The sequence below is a fragment of the Orycteropus afer genome, unplaced genomic scaffold (assembly GCF_000298275.1).
Source record: "Orycteropus afer afer isolate SDZICR_OR568_19922 unplaced genomic scaffold, OryAfe1.0 scaffold00006, whole genome shotgun sequence".
Taxonomy (NCBI): domain Eukaryota; kingdom Metazoa; phylum Chordata; class Mammalia; order Tubulidentata; family Orycteropodidae; genus Orycteropus; species Orycteropus afer.
In genome coordinates, this window is record NW_006921593.1 from 27,827,324 (window position 1) to 27,837,287 (window position 9,964).

Sequence of the window (9,964 nt, forward strand, 5' to 3'; positions counted from 1 at the left end):
TTTCCGACTCATAGTGACCCCATGCACAGCAGAACGAAACACTGCCCGATCCCGCGCCAGCCCCACAATCCCTGCTATACTTGAGCCCATTATTGCAGCGAAATACAAATACAAGTGGGTGGCTTTAATGAACAGAAGTGCATTCTCTCACAATATGTTGTTGTTGTTGTAAGATGCCATCGAGTCAGCTCCGACTCATGGCAACCCTATATACAATGAAATGAGCCACTGCCCGGTCCTGCGCCAACCTCACCATCCTGGCTACGCCTGAGCCCATCGTTGCAGCCACTGTGCCAATCCATCTTGTTGAGGGTCTTCCCCATCTTCACTGACCGTCCACTTTACCAAGCATGATGCTAACATGTCCAAAAAGAAGTGAGTGACACACAGTCTCTCCATCCTTGCTGCTAGGAGCCTTCTGGCTGTACGTCCTCCAGGACAGACTTGCTTGTTCCTCTGGCAGTCCAGGCTACGTCCAAGTCTCCTAGGTAGATGCCCATCTAGTGTACCCATGTCACACCTGTGGAGACTGAGCCTCAAAGGGGATAAATAATGTGTTCAAAGTCACACTGCTAAGGAGCTCTGAATCTAGGACTTGAGCCCTGTGTGGCTTCTGAACTCAAGCCGTTCAGCACTAGCTTATACCCAGGAGTGATGTTAAAAATATCTAGTGCATGAATGGTGAGGGCACTGAGGAATTCAGGTGGAGGCCCATGATAGCTGGTCGGGCCACACTAGTGCGTAGCAGCTGGGTGTCAGCTCTGGGCTATACCGTCCTCAACACAGTCACGGGAGTACAGAACCTTCTTCTTAAGCTCTCTCTTCCTAACTTTCTCCCACGCTGCCTCCTTGGTCTCTGGCCCTTTCTCTGGCTCCTCCCTCAGGCCCCCAAATTAGACCCTCTGCATTTCTCCTCATTCCCTTCACAAGCCCCCTCAACCAATTCCAGTGTCACTCATACTCTGAGGTTGACTTCCTGCTGTTGATGTGTTGCCATTTCTCGCGTTTGCTCCGTATTTCTTCTTCCCATGAGTACCCTGCTGCCACATCAGAGGTCAAAGAGCAAACCCAAGTTCATTGGGATGGGTGGGACCAACTGGTACAAGTCTACCTTGTGAAGGAACCAGGGTGGAGACTGCTAGCTGCTCATCTCAGCTGGGAGCTCTGGTAGCGTAGTGCCTAAGGCACTTGACTGTTAACCAGAAGGCTGGATGTTCAAACCCACCAGCCACTCCTCAGAAGGAAGATGAGGCAATCTACTTCCGTAGTGATACTGCCTGGGAAACCCAAGGAGGGGTCACTATGAGTCGGGCCCGACTCGACGGTACATAACAACAACAACCACCTGCTCAGCTAAAATAATACATTTCCCAGACCCCCTTGCAACTAGGTAAGAGCTTGTGACTATGTTTTGGCCAATGAAAAAAAAAAAAAAAACCTCTCTGCTGTCGAGCCAATGAGAGGTAAGCAGAAATATTAGTGGGGCTTCCAGAAAGGGTCTTTCAAAATGCACAACATCTGTTTGGTCTTCACGTTTTGGATGGGACATGGTGAGCAACGGAGACAGAGGGCCTAGGCCTATCAGTCCCTGCCCTCAAGTGCTTACCTCAAATGCCCCAACCCCAACATCCCTGGAAATTGGGACCTCGGGGCCCCTTTCCTGACAAGTCCTCTCAGTCTGGCTCAGGTCCTCATGCATGGAGCCCGGCTACCTCTCCCGGGGGCCTTGTCTGGGCTTGCAGCCCCCCGGGGGCAATCACACTTGGATCTCACCAAGTTCCTAATTTTTCCCAAGTGTCCCCTCTGCCACCACCCTCTTTCCACCCCTGCTGTGACGGGCACCGTTCACCGTGTTCACTGCTTAGCTGCCGCCACCACAGGGTGGCTACTGGACTCGAGCCATTCCCTGGTGTCCCATGGCTGCTCCTGGGTGTGTGGGCCTGGAGCTTTCTAGAAGTCGGCTGCCCCTGCCTGCATGCAGCCACCACGCGGAAGGCAGTGCAGAGGCCAAACCCCACAGACCACATGGGGCCGACCTGAGCGAGTCAGGCACTGAGACCAAGTGCTACCCCCAAGGCAGCCCCTCTGAATACACCCTAAGGGGGCACTCCTGATCCTGTCTTCCCAGAATTCCCACTTCCTGAATGTTCAAGATTAGGTGCTCTGGTGGCGTAGTGCCTAAGGCGTCTGCCTGCTAACCAGAAGGCTGGAGGTTCACATCTACCAGCCGCTCCTCAGAAGGAAGGTTGGGCAATCTACTTCTGTAGTGATACTGCCTCGGAAACCCGGGGAGGGGTTGTTACGAGTTGGGACCAACTCAACGGCAGTAAGTTTGGTTCTTTGGTTTTTGAATGTTCAAGAAACTCTGAGGACTTGGAGAAATCTGGGCTCCGTGAGCAGATGGGGTGGGAATTCCACTTGAAACAGGTACAATGGATTTGTTTGGAAGAAGTAGGTTAATGAGCCCCGGGAGGTAGGGGCGAGACCCCAAGGGCATTCTCCCGTTACAAAAGGTTGTTGCTACCCCGCTGACTCCGGAAGGTGAGTGCTGTGAGCCCCAGGGCTGGAACAGGTGGGGCTTGGGGGTAGGAGGGGCGCTAGAGGCCAGTTCTGCAGAGAGAGGGGTTGGAGGGGAGCTGCAAGGCCAGGGGGTGGGGGTCGGGCAAGGTCAGGCAGCCCTGAGGGGCAGCTGGAATTTAGGGAGAACTGCAATACCCACTGGGAATTTTTAAGTTGTTTGTGTTCAGTTCTCCAAGGTAAACCTCTCACCCTCTCCTCCATGAGAGCAAAAGTCTTGCCTTGTTTGCGAGCTTTCGTGTGAGTGCTGGCATCCAGGGGGTGCAATTTCTCCTGCAGGTTGGCTTGGAACCAACACTGCCACAGGCTGTGAGGACACCCACAGAGGCAGAGAACAGGGAGCTGAGTCACCAGCCGGTGCTGGGACGATTGGTTCAAAAAAAAAACAAACCCAATACCATGGAGTCGGCTTCAACTCATAGCGACCCCTCCTTGGGTTTCCAAGGCAGTATCACTACGGAAGTAGGATTGCCCAACCTTCCTCTCTCATTTTCACTTCCAGAGGAGATGGCAAAGGGAGGACAAAAGAGAGAGAGAAGCGCACACGGAGGAGTCCCTGGGGGATGCAAATGATTAAAGGCTCAACTACTCACTGAAAGGTTGGAGGTTCAAATCCGCCCAGGGGTACCACAGAAGAAAGCCCTAGCAATCTGTTTGCAAAGGTCGCAGCCTTGAAAACCCTATGGAATAGTTCTACTCTGACATGCATGGAGTGGCCGGGGCTGGGATCCACTCAACAGCAGCTGGTAATGAGAGAGAGAGAGAGAGAGAGAGAGAGAGGGAGAGAGAGAGAAGGGGGCAGAGAGCAAAGTAAAAGAAAATATATATCGGTTTTGGGGTGCTGAAGTGCTTTCTAGATATAAAATCCAGCAAAGAAGTCCCAAAGTGTGGAAAGACAGATAAAAACAAACAAACTCACTGCCAACAAGTTGATTCCTAGGCATAGAGACCCCATTAATAGAGGTCAAGAAACATTTAAGAGGCAACCCACAATCTGGGGAAAAAAAATTAGCCACAAGTAAAATAAAGGATTAATACATACATATATAGAGAGATCTCGAACAAATTGATGAGACAGCATAAAATACCAATAAAACAACATGCAAAACACAAGAACAGAATATTCAACAAAGAAATTTAATTACCTAACACTAAAAAACCAAACCAAATCCGCTTCTGTGAAGTCAATTCTGACTCGCAGTGACCCTACAGGACAGAGCAGAACTGCCCCCCCCCCCAGGGCTTCCGAGGCTGTCAATCTTCACAGAAGCAGACTGCCACTTCTTCCTCCCTTTCTCGGAGCGGCTGGTGGGTTTGAACTTCAGACTTAACGGTTAGTAGCTGGGTGGTTAACCAGTTAACCTTCAATAACTGTGAAACATGGGAAAATGCTACAATTAATTAGTAATCAAAGAAAATATACGATGAAAAAAAAAAAAAAGCTATCTTTAGGTAGTAAAGCAAGTGACCTACTGACTTTTTTGGAGAACTCTTTTCTGATTTTTCTAGTCACATTCACTCCTTGCCAGTTAAAAGCATAATTCTGAGGTGTCCTCAAACAATATGAGTAGCCGAGATCGGCTCGCTGAGGTGTGATGGTCAGACTTCTAGCCAAGCAATAAGAGCTGTAATTTCTCTCAAGCGTTTGTGCATAAATGCATGCCCTTTCAACAATGAGTAAATATTACTTTAATAATTAGAACAAATTTTCGAGTTAAAATAAATTCCTGAGAATGTTCCCTCAGGGTTGGATTTCCCCTCAGCAAGGTAAGTACAGGCTGTCTTGTGCTTACTTCCCACTCTGTGGTGAACAGTTCCACACGTTTTTCACATGACAGGTGAAGTTGTGCACTACAGTAAGTCTGCGCTTACCTTGCTGGCTGGGTACTCGGTCTCTGTTGGAGATTATAAATTGGAAAAGAGGCGTTGATTCTGTAGGGAGGTGCTGTGGGGCTGGGAGACAGACAGACCCAGCCATTCCTAGAAGCGGAATCTTTGATATGGTGAAAAAACGTGAAATTGTTCACTGCAGATTAGTAAGTGACCACGAGTAAGCCGTGTTTACCTCGTTTATTGGGTAATCAGACACTGTCAGGCGTTGTGAACAATGTCACCAACATCACTGAACAAGTGGTTCAGACACTTGAAGGGGAACCTAAACGACTGCTCAAACCTTCCCCGAAACCACAATAAAATATTATTATTTTTTTAAAAAGTCCTTTCTCCTATCCTTGCAGAAGCCTGGGCAAATAGAATTTGCAAATAGGATTCCTGGCCACCCCCCCAACTCCCACAGTTTCCAAACCAAACCCTCCCACCCCCATCTCCGGAACAAAGGAGGGTTCAGCCCTTTCCCCACTACACAACCCCTCCCACTGCCCCATTCTTCTAGCTCCCCCTTTCTCCAGGGTCTCCCATCCCCCCACCCCTCCCGTTTGGCCCTGGCAGCAGCTGGTAGTGACTCAAGACTCGATGTGGGCTGTCACAGGCTGAGGGGGCCCAGATGCAGAGACAGAAGTCCCCCTGCGATCCAGCCTTCCATCTTCCTGCCTGGTGTCCTCAGAGCCCCTAAGAAGTTAAATGTGGGTGTCTGCTCAGAAAAAAATGTGTCACCTAGAGCCAAATGCATGACCCAGCAGGTGCAATTGACCAGGACCAGGCACAAAAACAGGGCCAGTCAGAGGCCCAACCAAGGGTCAGGGTGGAGGCGGGAGCCTGGCGCCTCCCTCGGGCTCCCCAGCTGGCCTTTCTGTCCCTGGCTGCTTGGCTTCCTCCAGCCCCAGGGATCTTCTAGTCACGGTCACCTGGTCACCCAGGGGCTGAGCTTTGAACCACCTGTGCTTTGGCTGTCTTGCCCGCCACCAAGGCTGCCAGCCCTCTGCATGGGCCCGCGCTCCACTCCATCCCCAGGGTGCTCTGGCCTTGCCTCCAGGCCTGCCCCGGTGATGGCTGGCCTGGCAGGTGGTCCCGGGACCCAGCCACAGGGCTGCCCCTCGCTCCTCCCTCGCTCCAGGGTTCTTGCACCTTTGTAAGGAGGCTTCTCTACAGGAAAGTTACTCACTGAGCTTTTGCAATAAACCTTTGGGTTTTACCTTCCTACAGGGCCATTCAGGAAGATGGGGCAATCTACAGTAGTGATACTGCCTTGGAAACCCAAGGAGGGGTCCCTATGAGTGGGGTCCGACTCAACAGCACGTAACAACAACAACAGTGCTTGGAGGAGGAGCTCTGGTAGCGTAGTGCCTAAGGCACTTGACTGCTAACCAGAAGGCTGGCAGTTCAAACCCACCAGCCACTCCTCCGAAGGAAGATGGGGCAATCTACTTCCACTCCTTGGAAGGAAGGTTGGGCAATCTACTTCTGTAGTGATACTGCCTCGGAAACCCAAGGAGGGGTGAGGAGTCACTAAGAGTGGTAGCAGTCCACTGGCACATACATAACAACAACCAGTGCTTGGAGCAGGCTCATTCCAGGCTGACCCCCTGCTGAGAACTTGCATTTCCACCCCAGACACACTGAATCCGAATCTACATTTTAACAAGATCCCCAGGTGATGAATACATAAGAATCACCTGGGCATCTGGATAAATTGCAGATTGAGATTTAGTAGATCCGGGATGGAAAGGCACATCTCAGCAGGGAGTCGAACCAGAATGAACTGGCTGGAAGGCCCGGTCCTCTAGGGTCTGGAATGGGTCTCTGGATGGTGCAAATGGTAACCCACTGCCACAGGAAAGGTTGGAGGTTCCAATCCAACTTGAGGCACCTTGGAAGAAGCCTGGTAACCTACTTCTGAAAAGTCAGCCAGTGCCAATCCCTGGGAGCCCAGTTCTCCTTGGACACACGGGGGGTTGCTATGAGTTGGGGTGGTGTGGGTCGGAGTTGTCGTGATGGCGATCGGTACTGGTTCAGGGTCAAGAAGGAGTGATTCTGAGAAGTGGTGAATCCCATCCACAAACTCCCTGAGCTCCTCCCACCCAGCCTTTAAGAGATGTCTTCTCCAGGGATCCGCAGCCCTGAATCGCACCTCCTGTGTGGCTTGCAGGCAGCAGGTTGTGTACAGGTGACGGGAGGGTGGGCAGGGGTGCAGTCCAGGCAGCAAGAGGTGGCCCTTGTGGGGAAACTGTGGGAACCAAACTACATCCTGGAGACCAAGGGAGGGAGGCCACATAGAAGGTTCTGATTAGCAGACAGGTCTGGAGGAAGCAGGACTTTGGGAAGCCCTTGGGAGGAGATCTTTCTAAGCTCAGCCTTGTAAGAGCCCACGTGCCACATTAAGAGCTCTGGTAACGTAGTGCCTAAGGCACTTCACTGCTAACCAGAAGGCTGGCGGTTCAAACCCACCAGCCACTCCTCAGAAGGAAGGTTGGGCAATCTATTTCTATAGTGATACTGCCTCGGAAATCCAAGGAGGGATCGCTATGAGTCCGGTCTGATTCGATGGCACATAACAACAACACCTGCCACATTGCCACCAATGGTGAGGATCTCTTTTTGCAAATGCTCCCTGGACAGACAGGCCCCATCTTCCAGGACAAGGCAGGAAGAGCAGAGCCAGGAAATGCAGTAACGTTTTGGATGACTAGAACAAGAAGTCTTAATCTGTCCAAAACAGGGATGTGTTTGTGGGGGTGTGGTAGCTAAATTTGTATGTCAACTTGGCTGGGCCTGGTTGAGTGGCTGGGCAGCTGGTGGTAGTTATTCCCCATGATGAGACTGGCAATCAGCTCCATGGTGGGATCTACCACAAGCAGCTGAGTAGGTGCCTTTGGGATGTGGTCTGCTTCCTGCCTATAAGGAGAAGCCTCGGGAATGGTCTCTAGACTATGGCACGCTTATAGCCATGTCGTTGCTCAGCAGCCTGCTATGCTCTGCCAACCCTGGGACTTAAATGGACTTAAGTTAGTGGCCTGCCGTGTGGTTTGGTAACATCAGGACTGTGCCTTTTTACTTGTCAACCTTGGGTTTGTCAGCCTCAGCAGCCAGCAACTATCTGAGTAAAGAAACGCCTCTAGCTCCAGTGGGCCAGGAGCAGGAGGCAGAGCTGGAACCCAAGGTTGAGGAGCTTTCACCCAGCCCCTAGAGCCTGGCACTTTGAACTTGGACTTAAAGCCTCCAAACTGAGAGAGAATAAACTCCTGTTTGTTCAAGCCGTCCCATTTGTGGTATATTCTTGTCAGAGCAGCACTAGGGAACCAGAACAGGGGGGCATGGTCAGCGAGAAACTTGGGAGCCAGCATTTTATCATCCTCTGGAGGGGATGGACCCTCAGTTTGTAGACACCAGTCCGATAGGAACCCCACTTTGCCCCCCGTCTTTGAGTCCACACTTGGCCAGGCTCCTTGGTTTTCTTTGGATTCTGTAGATTTGAACCTCTGATGTTTTGGTTAGTGGCTGAGCACTTAAACCACTGTGTCACCGGGGCTCCTTACATCCAATGACTGGTGTCCTTATAAGAGAAAGGTGAGTGGGATTTAAGACTAAGACACAGAGGGGAGGGGCATGTGAAGATGGAGGCAGAGCTGCCAGCCAAGGGATGCCTGGAGATTCTACCACCACTGGAAGCTAGGAGAAAACCACAGATTGGCTGACACCTTAATTTCAGATCGCCGGCCTCCAAATCTGGGAGGGAATAATTTTTTAAAATAATACTGTGTTTTGGGTGAAAGTTTATTTTTTTAAAGGCCACAGTATTTTGCAGCTCCTCCCATATGGAGTCTGTTTCTCCCCTCCTTGAATCAGGGCTCGGCCGTGTGACCAAGGAGACAGTAGCAAACACGACACAAACAGAGACTTCAAAAGTGTGCATTGTGACCGGCCTTCTCCTACTCGTTTTGGGCCCAGTTGGCCAGTGAAGAACCTGGCCCGCTTGATGATGACGTTAGCGTGGCCCAGTTGCCGGCCTCATGTGAGTGAGGCAATTGGGAACCAGCTCCCAGCCTGTCCCCCGCTGACTGCTGCTGCGTTGTGAACTCAGGTGAGTCAAGCCGAGGAACCACCCAGCTGAGCCCTGCCCAAACAATAAAAATAATAGTAACTGTTGCTTTAAGCAAGTGATTTTTGAGATGGTTTGTTGTGTAGTAAAGGCTACCTGATACTGAGCGTTTGAGATGCAACCTGTGATTATCAAGCAGTGCCTTCGCTCCTGCTCCCACCTGCACAGAGCTAACCTGCTCAGGGTCACTGCAGAGAGGAATGTCGTTTGCCAGCAGTTGCCTTAAAGACGCCAGCATGATGAGTGTCATGTGAACAATCTTAACCTGATACCTCATAAATATAGTATTAGATCAGCCTTTGAAATTAGTCATAAACTGGCTGCAGGCAAATTCAAAACATGTTTTAAATAATGGCACAAACAGGTGTTAAACATTGTGAAGACTGACCTGGTGTGATGACTGACAAAACATCCTGGAAGGAGTCAGTGAAACACTTAGGTTTTTCTTGCAAAGCAATTTCCTTCTGAAAAATAACTCCATCTTCTGAAAACCAAGCTGAAGCAATTGTCTCAGTGGTGGGAATAGGCAGGGGCAGGCGGGAGGAAGGAGAGAAGTGGGTATGGGGATGTGCCTAGGTGCCCTCCCAGCCTGACTCAGCTCTCTGCTGCCCCCCAGTGCTGGTTCTGTGGCATCGCAGGGGGGTACCACCCTTGACGCTGGTTGCTCTCTGGGTAGAATGGCTGATCCCTCTCCCATACAGGGTGGGGAGGTTTTACTCGGTGCCACTCCCACCTGGTGCCAAAAGCTGCCATTCACTGTCACTCCACAAGGTGTCCAGTGACTGGAATGATTAGCTATGGCTGTGCTTTCTGAGGGCTTGCCTAGTGCTGAGGGCTCCAAAAGCAGGTGTCCCATTAATCCTCAGGGGACACTGTTAGTCCATTTAAGGATGTGGAAACTGAGCTCAGAGAGGTTGACTTACTTGCTTGGAGTCACACAGCTGCAGTTTACAACACTTTTGGGAGTACCCCCTGTGGGGACAGTTGTATTTTGCAAGAGAACCCAGGGAAGGTGGAACTCCCACCAGAGGTACTGTATTTGTCGTCTCAGCCAGTGGGGGGATGTTTGGGGCTCGGCAGGGTCGTGGCAAATGGCTATGACTTTCCCCCTCACCACTTGGCTGTCGTGGATTGGACTGTGTCCCACCAAAATACGTGTTAACTCGGCTGGGCCACGAATCTCAGTGGTTTGACAGTTACGTAATAATGCAATCATTTCCCATGATGTGATCTGACATGATTAGCCAATCAGCTCTAAGGAGAGTAGGGTGGGATGCAACACCCTTACTCAAGTCACAGCCCTGATCTGATGTGAGGGAGTTCCCCGGCATGTGGCCTGAATCACTTTTTATCTTATAAGAGACAGAAGGAGAGAGAGGTAAGCAGAGAAAG